Genomic DNA, 17,405 nt, shown 5'->3' with positions numbered 1-17,405 from the left:
CTAAGGCTTTTCCCTATAACTTTTAAAATAACTCTACTTCCACCATTTCCCTATTATTGTTTCAAACTGTTTCTCCCATTCTGGAATCTTTTCTACAAAAGTTATGGAGTGTCGTCTATCATATTGCCTACTTAGCTATCACTGAGCTAAAAGTACTACACATAATTTGATATTTTTTTCCTTCCTCATCAATCAGTGCCTCCTAAATTCAGTTTGCGGCTTTCGTAATTTCCCTTTGCTGAATTTGGACAGGAATAAAGTTTACAATCTTACTCAGAAAAGGACAAGCTCAAATTTCTGATAGGAAATCCTCTGGGGGAAAGAACAGCATATTGGAGTGACATTTAACATGGCTGCTTTCCCCTCCGGTGCTGGTGTGACTAATGGTCTGCATCCCCTGTAGATTTAGTTCCAGATCTTTGTCCAGAGAAGTACCAAATGTGTATTGAGAAGGGCTCATGAAGGATCACACTCTCTCGCTCTCTCTAAGCCCATACTTTGCAATACTTTTCATGGAGCGATTCAGAAATTCAGACAGAAGGAAAAAAAATAATGCACGTACTAGAAATTATTAATTTCAAATATCCGAAAGCATAACACAGTTTTGTGGGCTTTTACTTTTTCTAAAACATAACTTGCTAAGACCATATTTTACAGATGCAGAAGTAGAAGGTCAAAGAGAATACCAACTTTCTCAAGGTCATGTAACTCAGATCTTTTATTAAGCAATCATATCTCTATAGCCATTATTATGTGTGGGTACTGAAAAGTCTACATAATGAAACATCAACAATTATCTGAAAGTTTCAGCCAAAAGTAATCGAATTTGGCTGCAAGCGGATGTAGGGTCAAAGAGGAAGTTATAAATAATAGGCTTACAAGCCTTTCTCAATCAGATTGGGTGTGTACTCTGAGTAGATTCCCTATGTTAATAAACAATTTAATTTTCCATGCCATTTTGCTGATAAAATTTTTTTAAAAAAATGCAACTGTATTCCTCGGGTACAAATGTACCACCACATACAATCTTCAAGGGGAAAAAGTTTCCAAATATATATTCACCATTGAATGTCTACAATGTAGGCTTGGTTGTAACCCACAAACTAAAGCAATAATTTGTTATCTGACACGTTTAAAAACTGCTATTCAATAACAACTAATAAACCGTATTTATGAATTGATTGCTATTGCGTCTGTTTCTTCCAGAGGAAAAAAAAAGTCTCCGTGAGATTTTTAGGCAATAAAGCAGCGGTTTTTTACTGTTTGAAATGAAACCATTTATGAAATACCTTTCATATATTCCTGCCCTGTCTCCTTAAAAAGAGCATATATGCTTTACTCACGTGTATTTCCTTTAATCCTAGCAACAGCTCTGTGTTAGATACACCCATTTTCAAGTAAGAAAATCGAGGCCCAGAAATGAAGCCAACAATTGTAAACTCCAAAATTCAGTTTAGTCAAAAAACTGACACTTAAAAGTATTAACTTATCTACCAGAAAAGACAGATGGAGAGGGAATACATTTGACGTATGGCAAGACACAGATAAACAAACGGGAGGAAAGGAAGAAGAAATAATGAGGTGAGGAAGCTAAACGGGAGGAGAAAGATGAAGCGGCAGCAAGATGTTTTAGAAAAGGCTCAGAAAATCCCTCAGCCTTCACCAGGCTAACAGGAGGTGGAGCAGTGTTAGCTGAGGTTACAGATGCAAAGGAAAAACTGACCCATTCCCTGCCAAAGGGAAATCTGATATGAAAGAGAATTTCAACTCTTCTTTCACATACCAAGTAGCCAAACACAGTAAGAGTCATCAGAGGTCTGGGTCAGTTTCCTTGTGACTCAGTTGTCCGAGTCCCCATAAGATAAAGTATGTGAAAATGCTTAGAAAATGGAAAATACTGTAGAAGCATTAGGCATTATTATTAACAACAGTATTAGCATCATAATGGCTAACTACTGTTTCCCAACTTTAAGAAAATCAACAGCAAAAAAAAATAATATAAATATTGAAAAAACCCACTGCATTATTTCAGCCAGTTTTAACTCAGTAGTTACATGCGTATTTCCCTAGTCATGGGACACAGGCAAATTTCGCATGAATATACTTGCACAGGATCCTTCCACTCTCATTTAAATATGCACTTTTAATCTAACTTTGTATTCATAATTTTGTGTTCTTCTTTATTTAAGAGGACCATCCCAAATTCTATAAATTCCAGCCCAAATCTACATCTGCCATAGTCTATTACTGGAACATACGGCAAAGCAGAATAAGGACAGTTACCTAAATTCTGAGTTCTCCAGTTAGTAGAAAACAGTAATTACAGTGCAACAGGATGTGCTAAATTCTGTGCGAGTACAGAGGAAACCAATGCTGTCACTGTGAGTCAGACAGAATTTGCAGGAGATGTGACATGTGCACTATCAAGGATGTACCAGTTAGGAGAGTGTGAAGAGCCAGGAGAGGCAAAGGCATCCCTTGTGAGAGGGAGGGATATGTCCTATCAAACTAGACAGGAGCTAAGAAAGCCATGTTTCCATGGCTTCCTTGGGACTCTGCCCTGCAGGCAGGCAGAGTGTGTAGGTAGAGTGGGAAGTGGAGGAGGGATTACTAAAATTTATTTTCTGGAAAAACAATTTTGGCCATAAGGCAAATAATCCACCGAAGAGAGAAAAGAACTAATGATAGCACAAACAGATGTCAGCCCAATCAAAACAATCATGTGAGCCTAGAGTAAGGCAGTAGCAAGGAAAAAGAAAGGAGATACACTCATTAGAGGGAATCAAAAAGATTCAGTGACCCCGAGATGTGAGTTGGGGGCAGACAGAACGAGTAAGGGACAGCAGTAGAGGATGACTCTCAATGTTGCTAATCAAGGGAATTAGAGATATTGGGACATTGTTAGCTTAAAGAGTAACAGCAGGAAGAGAAATGTCATCTGTTTTTAGAGGAAGCGGTGGAAATGTATTCTTTATGGACATATTGAGCTTGAAATGCCTCTAGAAAATGGGAAATATTAGAATTTAAGCTCCATGAGAATTTTTGGTGTCTTTGATGCTGTTAGTTCCTTTTTCTCAGAGGACTATATCCCCGGCACCAGAAATAGTGGCTGGCCCAGAGTAGGCAAAATAAGTATTTGTTGAAAGAGTGACTCAGTTACACCTGTGTATATAAGGAGGAAAGAACTTGGAAATATAAAAGTAGGAATTACTAGGTGTTGCTGAAGGTAAAGCAGATTATCAGGAAGAAGGTACAGATTAAGAAGAGGATTCAAGAACTGAGGCTACAACGCTGGGAACATAAACGTTCAAAAATATTATATTATTATATTATATTTATTATATTATATTAATTTCAGTGATAGAAAGCAATTAGAAATAAAGATCGTTCACTCTTGGTCACTCTACAAAAGTACCACATTCATAAAGCACCTAGTACAGCCATTCCACTAGGCAAGGAGCTATTTATTTAGCTGATACTAAACAATGCCTTATATGACATCACTTTCATTCCTATACCAATGTAAAAACAAATAACTTATGGAAGATAACCTTAATAAGGTCAAATTAAATATAGAAGATAAAAACATCTTAAATAGACTTCAAACAATTATCTGTGTAGTAAATTAAAAATCCTAGTGGAATCAAAAGCATACCAGCAAGTTCCAAGATGAAATAAAGGCTACATATGTGGAGATTACTATATCTAAAAAATATACAATTGACAATAATCCTCTTATTCGCCTTCATACTAAATCAAAACTAATTCACCTTGGATCTTCTATTGATTAATTAAACATGCATACACTCAAGAAGAAAATAAAATTTGTCTACAATAATAAAAGCAATGCTTTTCATAATCTATACTAAAGAATTACCAAAGAAAACCCTGTATTCTTCTGACAGCAAAGAGATGTCAGTGTCTGAATCAGCTGGGAATCTTGTCAGTCACTGGTAGGCTACACGGCTGAGAATACACTGAGGAAAGTCAGCAAAAGAGATGACAATTTACATCTTGCTGGCAAGATTCCAAGTAGTTCAGATAAGGACAAATTACATAAAGAAAACCAAATTAATATGAACCCATCTGAACATGAACCTTAGCCGTATAAGATAAATAAGAATGGACCAATTTAATTCCCTAATTACTAATTTACAGATAAATGCAATAGGCTACACTATTTAGTTACCGTTTGTAATTCCATAGGACTCACTAGGGCCATCTTGACAACTGGCATTTTCTCTCAAAAACATTCTAAAAGGTCTTATTTTCTTTCAATAAGCATGATTATTTGCTTCTTAATTAACTCATCTACTATTCAACTACATTCATTAACTATCTTTTATTATCATACTCAAAGGACTAAATGCTAATATTAAGATTATAAACCAACTTTTATTTTTATAATAATCCAGAGAGCACATCTGCCTGAAATGGTATGTTTTTTTTTTCTTTTTGCCGCTTAATTTAAATTAAGTGATCAGAAAATAGAGACAAACACATAAATGTTAAAAATGACCTGAAGTTTGAGTGATTCCTGCCAGAATATTGTGTTTTCACAATTTAATGACTGTGTTTTCACAGTTTAATATTGTGTTTTCACAATTTAATTCTTGGTATATCTGATGATCGTAGTTGTAACACATATTGAATGGCAATTATTTAGTTAAGTAAGGCATCAAGTTACTCCATTGTTATCCAATTCACTATATAATTGTCATACAAATCTGTCACAAGCAATGACAGCGAGATCTATCAAACATTAAAGAACTACAAAAAATATGCAGGTGGATCAGGAGCACTAGGCAAGCGGACTGAAAAACAAAACTTTGGGCTCAATGCTGAAAACGACTATGCTGAGCTTACACTCTTCACAAGATAGGATGCGAAAACTTGTGGAAAGTTGCCTCAATACTGAAGTGACTATTTTAGACTTCATCACTTGATATCTCTGAAGATTAGAAAACTTTAAATCTCTTAATGTTACACTTACCAGTTTTGTTTTGTTTTTTTAATATGACTTATATATTTTAAAAGTTCAAGTAACGTTAAATAAGGACATTTATCCGAAAAGGGCATGAATTTAAGAAGACTGAAAAATACAGCCAAACACAGAAGTCTGATACACACTCTTGAAATCAAAAACAAATACACTACAAAATAATGGACAAAGCACAAGAGAATTCTAAACTATTTAAAAAATGAATGCTATATCCGTATAATGATCTAGGACTCAGCAATAAATAGTAGTAAGTTATAAATATAGGCCACATGGATGAAAATACAGAGTGAAATAAGTCAGACAAAAAGAGAGGACATACTGTACGATTCCGTTATTTAAAGCTTTACAGGACGCAACCTAATCTATCAGGACACAAAGCAAAATCAGTGTTTACTGGGAGATAGGAGATAGGTAGGTAGGGGAGGCTAGAGAGGATTCCCAAAGGACATGAGGAAACTTTGGAAGTGATGGATATGTTCACTATCTTAATTGTGTGGATGGTTTCACATGGCCTAAAATTCAGCAAATTGTGCTGTTTCAATATGTGCAGTTTCACATATGTCCATTATGAATTTTACCTCAATAAAATAGTTTATCCCTCTCCTCTCCTTGAGAACAGGATGGAACCTGAATGTCCTGAGTTCAGCACCCAACAGATGGAGCTGGCTTGGGAGAAATACTCCAGGTCCAGGGGCTGTTTCTTCTGTTTTCCTACTCCAGCCACAAAGCAGATCTAAACATTCTTTGCCTGATCCTATCCATATCCATATCTACACCCATAGCTATCTATCTATCTATCTATCTATCTATCTATCTATCTATCTATCTATCTACATCTATCCATCCATCCATCTATCCATACAGACTATATCAGAATAAAAAGGCATTCAGTGCTGTATTTTCCAAATTGGGAATGGGATGACTACTACTCCCAGGAAAACTATCAATGGGGTAGGAAAGTGAGGGTGGAAGTCAGGTAAAACTCCAACTCCAATGAACCCTACATACAGGTGAGGCCCCTCCAGTAGGAAATAAATGCTTCCCAGAAGCAGACATCACACATGACTTATTAAAATGAAATACCCTTGGAAGACTGTGGTGGGCTGGGGTCACCATAACCCAAAGCTTTACGAACTATATGCAGTAATACCTTAGACAGAAAGGCCTGTTAAGGAGGCCTAACAAAGGACAAGAGAAGCTGAATATACCTTGTATAGATCAGATGGTATATTTTAAATTGCAGAATAATCTTTAATCTTTATGATTCTATCATCACGTTTTGTGTGTGTGTGTGTGTGTGTGTGTTTTATGTCAGTGATGTCTTATGAGCACAGAATGACAGATTCCTATGCCCATTTTCTACAGCCAGTTCCCCAAAGCATGGCATGCCAGGGGCCACCCAAATACATAATGTAAAATTATTCCAAAATTAACTGTAGGTCTATGTAACATTTAATTTTAAGCAGAGATCAAAACTCAAAAATGCGTTCTCCGCCTGTATGCACATGGCAGTTAACCTCCTCAGAGTCAAGAGACAGGGTTCAAACAGATGTTATTAAAGGTATGGAATAATCTCAGGTCATATTATCCTAAGAAAAAGAGCCATCAGTGAAATCTACTGATCAACACATCTATGTACTCATTTATTATTATATATCAAAATTATTTAAGCATCCTCATTTCACAAAATGTGTTTTCTTTGGGGGTGTGTATCTAAGTGATAGAATTACAGGTAAATTTTTGGCTTCGTTGAGCTTATGTCTTCCTTTTTTAAAAAAAAATGTTTTTTTATCATCAAAAAATTTACTAAAAATGGAGATAAGAAGCATGCTGAAGAAAAAGAAGTCCTGTATATATGTAACTTTCTTTTACATAAACTTAATGGTAATCACTCAAAAAAAAAAAAATCCAGAACCGAGACACATAACATAAAAAAAAAAAGGGAAAAATCATAGATACCACCAAACTAAAATAACAGGCAAAGACACAATGGATTCACCAAGGTAACAGAAAACAAAAGATAAAATGGCTATAGGAAATCCTCATATATCAATAATTACCCTAAATGTAAATGGATTGATTCACCAATAAAAAGGCACAGAGTAGCAGATTGGATCAAAAAACAAAACCCAAGAGATGTGCCTCCAAGACACATCTCAGCTACAAGGACAAATATAGACTCAAAGTGAAAGTGTGAAAAACAATACTCCAAAGAAATGGAATCCAGATTAACAGCGGGTGTAGCCATACCGTGTTTCCCCGAAAATAAGATCTAGCCGGACCATCAGCTCTAATGCGTCTTTTGGAGTATAAATTATTTTACTATAAGACTGGGTCTAATATATAACATAACATACTGTAATATAATACCGCGTATAATATAATACCAGGTATAATATATAATATAATACCAGGTCTCATATTAATTTTTGCTCCAAAAGACGCATTAAAGCTGATGGTCTGGCTAGGTCTTATTTTCAGGGAAACACAGTAGTTATATGTGACGGAACAGACTTCAGGATAAAAAAAGGTAATAAGAGGCAAAGATGGACATCTCATAATAATAAAAGAACAATAACACTTATCAACATATATGTCCCCAATCAGGGAGCACCAAAATATACAAGGCAAGTAAAACAGAACTAAAGGGAGAAACTGACAAAAATACATTTACAGTAGGGGACCTATATACGCCACTGACAGCTATGGGTAGATCATCCAAACAGAAAATCAGTTAAGTAAATATTAGCCTTAAATGACACATTAGCCCAAATGGGCATAACTGACATTTACAGAGCACTTCATCCTGGAATACCAGACTACACATTCTTTTCTAGTGTACATGGCATTCTCAAGGACAGACCATATTGGGACATAAAACTAGCCTCAACAAATTTAAGAAGACTGAAATCATACCAAGCATATTCTCTGACTACAAGGCTTTGAATTTGGAGATCGACTGCAAAAAGAAAGTAGGAAAAACCACAAATATGTGGAGATTAAACAAAATGCTATTGAAGAACGACTGGGTCAAAGAAGAAATAAAAGGAGAGACCAAAAGACACATAAAAAACAAATGAGAATGAAAATACATCCTATCAAAACTATGGGGATGCAGCAAATGCAGTAATAAGAGGGAAATTTGTATCATTAAAGGCCAGTCTCAAAAAATAAGAAAATTCCCAAAGAAACAACCTAACATTACATCTTAAAGAACTAGAGAAAGAAGAACAAATGAAACCCAAAGTCAGCAGAAGGATGGAAATAACAAAATTAGAGCAGAACTAAATGAAATAGAGAAAAAGACAAAAGAAAAAATTCATGCAACAAAGAGCTGGTTCTTTGAAAAGATTAATAAAATTGGCAAACCCTTGGCTAAACTCACTAAGGTAAAAAGAGAAAACACACAAATAAACCAAATAAACAAAATCAGAAATGAAAGAGGAGAAGATAGCACAGATACCACAGAAATGCCGAGGATCATATTAGAACACTGTGAAGGACTATATGCCACCAAATTAAAAAACCTAAAAGAAATGGACAAGTTCTTAGAAACATATAGCCTTCCTAGGCTGAATCACGAAAAACTGGAAAATCTAAATAGACCAATCAACAGTAAGGAAATTGATTCAGTCACCGAAAACCTCCCCAAAAGCAAAAGTCCAGGGCCAGATGGCCTCACCAGTGAATTCTACCAAACATTCAAGAGGATTTAATACCTATCGTCCTCAAACTCTTCCACAAAATTGAAGAAGAGGCAATACTCCCTGACTCATTTTATGAGGCCAACATTACCCTGATATCAAAACCTGGTAAGAACAACACAAAAAACTACAGACTAATATCTCTGATGAATATAGATGCCAAATTACTAAACAAAATTCTAGCAAATCAAATGCAATAACACATTAAAAAGATTATACATCGCGATCAGGTGGACTTTATCCCAGGGGAGCAAGGATGGTTCAACATACGTAAACTGATCAATGTGATACACCACATAAACAAAAGATAAAAATCATATGATTATATCAATAGATGCAGAAAAAGCATTTTACAAGATACATCCATTTATGATTAAAACACTTAATAAAATGGTATAGAAGCACGTCAACACAATAAAGGCCATATATGCTAATGTCATACTTACTGGTGAAAAACTGAAATCTTTTCCTCTAAAATCAGGTACAAGACAGGGTTACCCCCCATCACCACTGTTAATTCAACATAGTACTGGAAGTCCTCGCCAGAGCAATCAGGCAAGAGAAAGAAATAAAAGGCATCCAAATTGGGAATGAAGAAGTTAAACTGTCACTTTTTGCAGAAGACATGATTCTTTATATAGAAAACCCTACAGACTCCACCAAAAAACTATTAGAAACAATAAATGAATACAGTAAAGTTGCTGGATACAAAATCAATGTACAAAAATCTACTGCATTCCAATATACTAACAATGAAATTTCAGGGAAAAAAAAGATTCCTTTCGCAATTGGAAAAAAAAAGAATGAAGTACCTAGAAATAAACTTAATAAAGGATGTGAAGGACCACTAAAAACTATAAGACATTATTAAAAGATATTGAAGAAGACACACAAATAAATGGAAAGCTATTCTGTGTTCATGGATTGTAAGAATCAACATAGTCAAAATGGCTGTATTACCCAAAGCAATGTACAGATTTAATGCAATCCCCATCACAATCCCAATAAGTTTTTCAAGAAACAGAACAAAAAATCATCAAGATTTGTATGGAATCACAAAAGACCCTGAATAGCCAAAGCAATCCTAAGAAAAAAGAACAAAGCTGGAGATATCACACTCACTGATTTCAATCTGTACTACAAAGCAACAATAATCAAAACAGCATGGTACTGGCAGAAAAACTGACACAAAGACCAATGGAAGAGAATTGGAAACTCAGAAATAAACCCAAATATATATGGGCAGATAATTTTCTACAAGGAGCCAAAAACATACAATGGAGAAAATAAATCCTCTTCAATAAATGGTACTGGGGAAATTGGAGACCCACATGCAAAAGAATGAAACTAGACTGTTACCTGTCACCATGTACCAAAATTAACTCAAAATGGATCACAGACTTAAACATAAGACCTGAAACAATAAATTTCATATAAGAAAGCACAGGTACTAAACTTATGGACCTTGGGTTTACAGAGGATTTTGTGAATTTGACCGCAAAGGCAAGGGAAATAAAAGTAAAAATAAATGAATGGGACTATATCAAACTAAAAAGTTTCTGCACAATGAAAGACACCACCAAGAAAACAAAGAGGCAACCAACTGAATGGGAGATGTTTGTAAACAACGGCTCTGATAAGAGGCTAATATACAGAATATATAAACTCATACAACTCAACCACAAAAAAACAAACAATCCAATTAAAATATCGGCAGAGGACCTGAACAGATACTTCTCCTAAGAAGACATACAAACCACCAACAGATATATGAAAAAATGCTCAACTTCACTAGCTTTAGGGAAATGCAAACCAAAACCAAAATGAGGTATCACCTCACACCAGTTAAAATGGCTATCATCCAGACAAATAATAACAAGTGTTGGAGAAGCTGTGGAAAAAAGGAACCCTTATACACTGTTGGTGGGAGTGTAAATTGGTAAAACTGCTATGGAAAACAGTATGGAGGTTCCTCAAAAAATCAAGAAGAGAATCACCATATGACCCAGCAATCCCTTTCCTGGGTATCTACCCACAAAATCTGAAAACATTCTTGGTAAAGATATATGTACCCCGATGTTCACTGCACTATTATTTACACTGACCAATACATGGAAACAAGCAATGTCCTTCAGTAGATGATTGGAGAAAGAAGTCGTGGTATATACACACAATGGAATACTACTCTGCCATAAAAAAGATGAAATAATGCCATTTGCAACAACATGGATGGATATTCAGATTATTATGCTAAGCAATATAAGTCAGACAGAAAAAGTCAAGAACCATATGACTTCACTCATATGTGGGATATGAAAGCAACAAAGGAACAAGACAAACAAACAAACAAAAACTTATAGACACAAACAACAGTTAAGTGGTTACCAGAAGGTAACGGGGGAGAGAGGGTGGTAGATCAGTGAAAAGGGGGTCCAATATATGGTGATGGAAGGAGAACTGACTCTGGGTGGTGAACACACAATGCAACAGAGATGATGTATTATAGAAATGTACACTTGAAACCTACATAATTTTACCAACCAACCGTCACCCCAATAAATGTAATAATAAAAAGTAAAAAAAGCTACATAAAGAAATATTATCTTACACATTTTACTATAATTATAGTTTTAAAATGCAAGCAATAAAGTAAATGGTAAAGTATCTCAAAACGCACTCAACCTATCAGCACAACCTAAATAGGCTTTTCCCTAAGAATTTTTTTCCTTTTTTTTTCCTTTTGTATCTGATGTTTCTATTTTTTCCTTTCTTACAAGAGTTTCCTTTTTCACTTTCCCCTCATGCATTTATTTATAGAACCTTAGATCTGGTAGAGTAGTTTACAAGACAATAACAATGAATGTTGTTTTCGTAGATATAAATAAAAAGAAAGGGAAGATAAAGATGTGAATTCTTTAGACCACACATATTTATCCACCACAAGCAATAAGAAAAAAAGCAAGAATGTAAGTCTCTTTTTACTTTTTAACTCAGCTAGCCAAATTTGGAAGAACTGCTTTAACAATTGTCTAAATTATTGCTTTAACATTATAAACAAATATAGTTTCAAAAAAATTTTCATTATTTTATATGTTTTTAACCTTATATTTTTAAAATAAGGGGAACATATCTGGGGGAAAGTATTATGCCAAATATTTGCCCACAAAGTCTGCATAGAATATATATACATACAGTTTTTAGATAAATGTAAAGAATAAAAAATGCTGTTTTAATCAGACTCCAAAACCATCATGAGACGTTTATAACACTAACATTTCATCATTGCTGAATTTAACATTTTGCTCATTTTTAAGAAGTAGAAGAAATATTTTGAGAAAATTAATGCTTTTATGAAACCCTTCAAAAGAAAACTAATGCTCCATCCACAAAATGGAAAGGCCAATTTCCCAGTGAACACCAGGGGAAAGAAAACAAGTGGCGTCAGGCCAAAGATAAAAAAAAGTTTTCCTCAAATAGCAGTTTCCCTTTATTCACAAACATCAAATTACCATGAGAATGTTCATTTAAACCACCACTACAGCCTCCTACAGGACTGCCCTCCCATACTCTGAACTGCTTCATTCTTCAAGGTCTCACCAGTTTACAGTGTACAGTCTGTACAACCTGTGTAACAACCTTTTTATGGGCTGATTCATGCCCCTCCCTCCCCACTCCCCAAAATTCATACATTGATGTCCTAACCCCCAGTTCCTCAGAATATGACCATATTGGAGACAGGGTCTTTAAAGAGGTAGTCAAGGTCAAATGAGGTCATTGGGGTCATCCTAAACCCAGCATGACTGGTGTGCTCATAAAAGGAGGCCAGGACACAGACGAACACAAAGGGAAGACCCTGTGAAGATACCAGTAGAAGATGGCCATCTACAAGTTGTCAGCAAGTAATCCTACTGATATCCAATTTCTTTGAATTCTGTAATTTTTACTACATGTAAAGCCTTTATATACTTTTCTCTGTGTGTCTATTTTTCCAGCTAAAACAGTAAGCTCCTGGAACAGTATACTTATTTTGAGTTTTCCCTAGTGCCTAACATAATACAACATACCTCCTAATCCATCTATTACTATCTACTAAATGAATAACTACCTCAGATCTTCTCAGGAAATATCTCATAGGAAGGCAATGGATTACTTCAAATCAGTTTCCTTTATCTAGAAGTTCTTCATCTCATTATTTGCCTACATGGATCCCCACTACTATTATTTAAACGTAGTAGATCAACTTTACCACACTAAACATCATTGCCCAACTGTATTTATATTGATAAATTGATATACTTTTCTTGATATATTGATAAATATGTCAATATATATTGATATATTGATAAATTGATATACTTTTCTTGCTATAAGTACAGGGTTAATAATGTATGTAACAATGTAACTATATCAAATGAATTCCTACTTTAGGCAAATGTGTGTTTAAAAGAAAGTATGATTGGGAAACAATGATAATACATGCCTATATATACACGTATAATCTCATATCATATATATATAATCTCATCATATATATATACAAACATATATACACATATAAAATCTCATATAATCTCATATGTCATTCAGATGCACCATCAAGCAGCCTTGGATTCTGGGAAGTTGTCTACTTCTTTACTTTGAAGTACAGAATCTTTCACTGGCAGATGTGTCGTTTGCTCTAGCACATATTGGGACATTTCCAGTCCAATACATCAAACTTTGCCTCAATATACTATATAATATTCACTTTGTACATATTATAAATATACAAAAGGGAGCCAACCTGCAAATCAAGCTAAGATAGTCAAGTCTATCATGTCAGACTTGGGTGTAATCAGGAGAAAATAATCTGTCTTTAACTCAGAATCATTATCTTCCAGGCAATTCATTGCTACATGCTAGCTTCTAAATCCTTTCCTCTTAACTCTAGACAATGGGTCCACTTCTTCATTTGTAAAGCACAGCTTCCTCACCCCAGGACCTAAGGCCTGCATCAATGCAAAATTAAATTTCAAGGATTTCCATGAACTTCTCCTTAGCACCCCCACCTTGCAGAGATATATAATAATCTCTGCAGACAGCCTCTACTCCTTCACAGTATATGTACATTTAAAAAGTATCTGAAATGCAAAGGGATCTTTAAGAGCCCAACAGGGCAATGTCTGCATGATAGGAATTTGGCGCACACAAAAAATTGTGACTGACACCTCTCTCTTCCCAGGCCAGAACAGTCAGGTAAAGGAGATAAAGGGAGGGGAAAAAAAAAAAAAAAAAAAAAACAGACACCAGAGGGGATAAGAAATACTGAAAGGAGCCAACCAAAGAAAGAAAAGGAACACATTTAAGAGGTGTGGTACAAATATGATAGATCTATTAGTAATAGGTTGAGATAAACTTCATCAGTTTTTTGTTTATTTCAGCAAATGAGGTAGGAAAGAGGAGTGGGGAAGAGTCCAGGGGACCCCCCCGCAAAATTACCTTTGTCTAAATGATAACTTGCCTGTGCAAAGAAACCTATGACGTGTCCTAACCCCCGCCTCTCTCTACCTAAATAAACAAAACTGTAATTTTCAAATCTACTCAGGTAACAGAACAGCTAGAAGTTACTAGAATTCACTGAAGAATACCTTGAAATATGACTACATTAAACTTAGAATAACTAAGTGCATAATTTCTGCTAATCACAAACCCTACTTTATTCTAGAGTCTAACAGAAAAAGATACCAAATGGTTAAGAAAAATTTTTGAGAGTGAAACTTGGAAATAAGAAAATCTGACACACTAACTTATTCTGCCTATTGGAGAAAAGTCTGCCACTTCAGGGGGCACTGAAACAGGACTTGAAAGGCAATGAAATTAGTTAAGAATGCACCCACGACCAAAGGGAATATTTAAGCAGTACTTTAAAAGCCTGGCCATGGTTGGCAACTTTCTCTATACAGGGTAACACAGTAAATATTTTATACTTTGAAGGGTCTACATCTCTCTAAACTATGCCATTATTCAACTCTGCCACTGTAGCTGTGAAAGCCATACAGGCTAAGAATGAGACACAAACAGCAGGAATCCATGTGGCTGTAAAACTTTACTACGGACACTGAGATTTGATTTTCGTATAATTTTGAAATATTATATGAAATATTCTTTTGATTTGCTTTTTTTTCAACCATTTAAAAATGTACAAACCATTCCTAGCTCCTAAACCTTACGGGGGACAGCCAACTGACTGCAGCAGGCAGATTTGACCCATAGTCCTTAAATTTACAGACCTCCGCTTTAAAGGACCCTAATGTGAACAGGGATAACTCTACAGGGATAGAGCCCAGTCTAGACCCGCCCATTTGTTAACCAGCACATTAGCAAGCAGCGTACCTGGGCATCCCACACAAGGTTATCCCCACTGCCCTCTACCTCCCCACTCTCAGGCATGGGCACAGGCGTAGGCATCTAGAGCTTTGCTTTGCATTCGAAATTCAAGCCAAGGATTTTCAAGTTTTGTTGTTTTCAAAATGCAATCGTTAACCTAAATTCCACCAGGCGCTAAAAGCACATACACAAATTTAGATGTTTTGACCCTTACCAAAAGTTCATTGCAGTCACCCACATCCCAACTCAACACGTAAAAATTCCCAAACTATCACCACCTTAGTTTCTGGTATCAGGTGTTATTTATTCTGTAAATTGTAGCCTAAATGAGGAATGCCTGCGGAAACACAAAAGGGATGGTTACACCACAGCTGTCCACCAAAGTTGGATGATAGACCACTTTTCAGATTCTTTCCTCTCGACATCAAAAGAACATGGAAAGGTTTCCTCCTAGCTTGGTGAAGTCACGGTCCTCTTATCTGATGATACCGATGAAACCCTAGTCGCCACCCGCACCTCCCCACTCAAGGCACATGGTGCTCGTGCCCAGCTTCTTCTCCAGCCGAGTAGCCTCCGCAGCCCCACCCTGGGAGATGGATGGAGACAACCCGCCAACCCCAACTCGGCCCCCCGGCGGCGGCCACCTCCCGCCCGGGCCTGGCCCCTCCTCCACTCCGCAGTGCCAGCTTCAATTTCCAAGTGATCTGCAGGAAAGAATAGCCGGCCTTTGTGCCTCTGCAAAGAACGCAGGCAAAAATGTACACCATCACCATCACTGACACACACACTCCCCCACACACAAAGCGTCTCCCGAACAGTGCTTCCCCAGGAACATCCGGCATCCCCGGGCTGCGAAATCGCAGACAAAAGCGCCTCAACGTCGCGGGGCGGGGGCACGGGGACAGGAGAGGTGAAGGGGGAGGCGAGAGCAAAATGCTCGTACCAACCCCGGCAGCAGATAAAAAGGTACGGGCGCCACGGTGGGGGTGGGGGATGGCGTACCAATTAGCGGCGCGCTCTGGGTTCCCCGCCGCCGAGGCGGGAGACACCAGTGTGGGGGGCATTTCTACCCACCCCTTACCCACCCCGCACAGCCCCGCACCGCGTAACGGGGGACCGGGTGTCCCGCATGCGGGGCGGCCACAGCGGTGGACAGCAACCGGCCCGCGCGCCAGGCCCGGGGTCCCCCCTTGGCATTGTGCCCCTCCAAACGAAGCAAAAGAAGAAATAAAAAACTTTTAAACCATTTCAAGTAGGCAAGAGCGAGGATTTGGGGGGGAAAGGGCCGAAAGATCTGGGATTTTCGCTCAGGGGCGATGCGAGTAGCATAGGAAAGAAACTTCCAGACCCCATCCTTTTAAAGAGCCAGAGAAGCAGCGGCTTCCCGGGCCTCGTGGGGTGGGGCGAGCGCACCCCGCCCGCCAAGCCCCGGGCACCCGCGCACCCCCGGCCGGCGCGCGCACAGGCGCGGGGACGCGCCCCGGCCTCCCGGCGCCGCTTACCCGGCTCGCGGCGGCCGCCCCGGGCAGAGACGGAAAAGGGGCGGAGGGCTGGGGAGCTGGGGTCTCCGGGGACTCGGGGTGCTTCTCCTCGCCCACGCTCTCTCTCTTCTCTTCTGAAGTAACGGCCCGGCGAGGAGCTTCGGGACAAACGCGCACACTCACGCGGGACCGCGAAACTTAATCCCGCACGGCCGCCGGCGGCCCGACGCCAGCCTCGCGCTCCGCCGCGCCCCCTCCCCCAGCGCGCGCCGCACTTGCGCCGACCCGGGCTGCGGAGGAAGCGGCGACCGAGGAGGCGGCGGGCCGCGGCGGCCGGGGCTGCGTGACGCCTGCAGCCGGCGGGGCGGGCGCGCCTCGGCCAATCAGGGGCGCCGCCTGACCAGCGGTCCTGGGTTTTAAACTAGCTCCTAGGGCGCTAGGCCTGGGATGTAGGGAACGAGCTCGGTGAGGTTGCCAGAAATAATGCAGGGCGCCCCGTGAAATGTGAGTGTCAAATAAAAGAGGTTGTTTTCAGAAAGCTGGAAAATAGATCATTTCCTGCAAATGATTGGGAATTGAGTAAAATGAACGCACTGCCCTGGGTGGAGAGTGCCATCAGCCCAAAGCCCCTTTTGCTTTCACAAACATATGGTCAGTGTAGATTTGCCCACTGGGAAAGTAAAAACACCTAAATTTCCTCCGAGTCTATGGATATCCATCTCCTCTGGGTCCTTTGAAAATGAAAGTGCAGTTAGGATGAAGGTAAAACTCATCCCAGCTGATCTGTTCCCTTGTATCTTTAATACATTTCTATCAATCAACATTCTCAGTCTCCTCCTTAAGGACATTTTG

The 17,405-nt window shown here is 38.3% G+C and overlaps 1 protein-coding gene across 18 annotated transcripts in view; it reads right to left on the bottom strand.

The window, feature by feature from the left end:
- Positions 1-16,866, bottom strand: part of MPDZ (multiple PDZ domain crumbs cell polarity complex component) — a 154,593-nt gene extending 137,727 nt beyond the window's left edge. For 11 of the 18 annotated variants that reach the window (XM_033122846.1, XM_033122849.1, XM_033122857.1 and 8 more), the window contains exon 1: positions 16,575-16,866. The gene's annotated coding sequence lies outside the window, so the exon portion shown is untranslated. The remainder of the gene's footprint in view (positions 1-16,574) is intronic. The other 7 variants (XM_033122847.1, XM_033122858.1, XM_033122863.1 and 4 more) reach the window with 1 other exon arrangement.
- Positions 16,867-17,405: the final 539 nt, after the last annotated feature.

The sequence above is a fragment of the Rhinolophus ferrumequinum genome, chromosome 12 (assembly GCF_004115265.2).
Source record: "Rhinolophus ferrumequinum isolate MPI-CBG mRhiFer1 chromosome 12, mRhiFer1_v1.p, whole genome shotgun sequence".
Classification (NCBI taxonomy): domain Eukaryota; kingdom Metazoa; phylum Chordata; class Mammalia; order Chiroptera; family Rhinolophidae; genus Rhinolophus; species Rhinolophus ferrumequinum.
The sequence above is the reverse complement of the archived record's forward strand: the minus strand, read 5'-3'. Positions and strand labels throughout refer to the sequence as shown.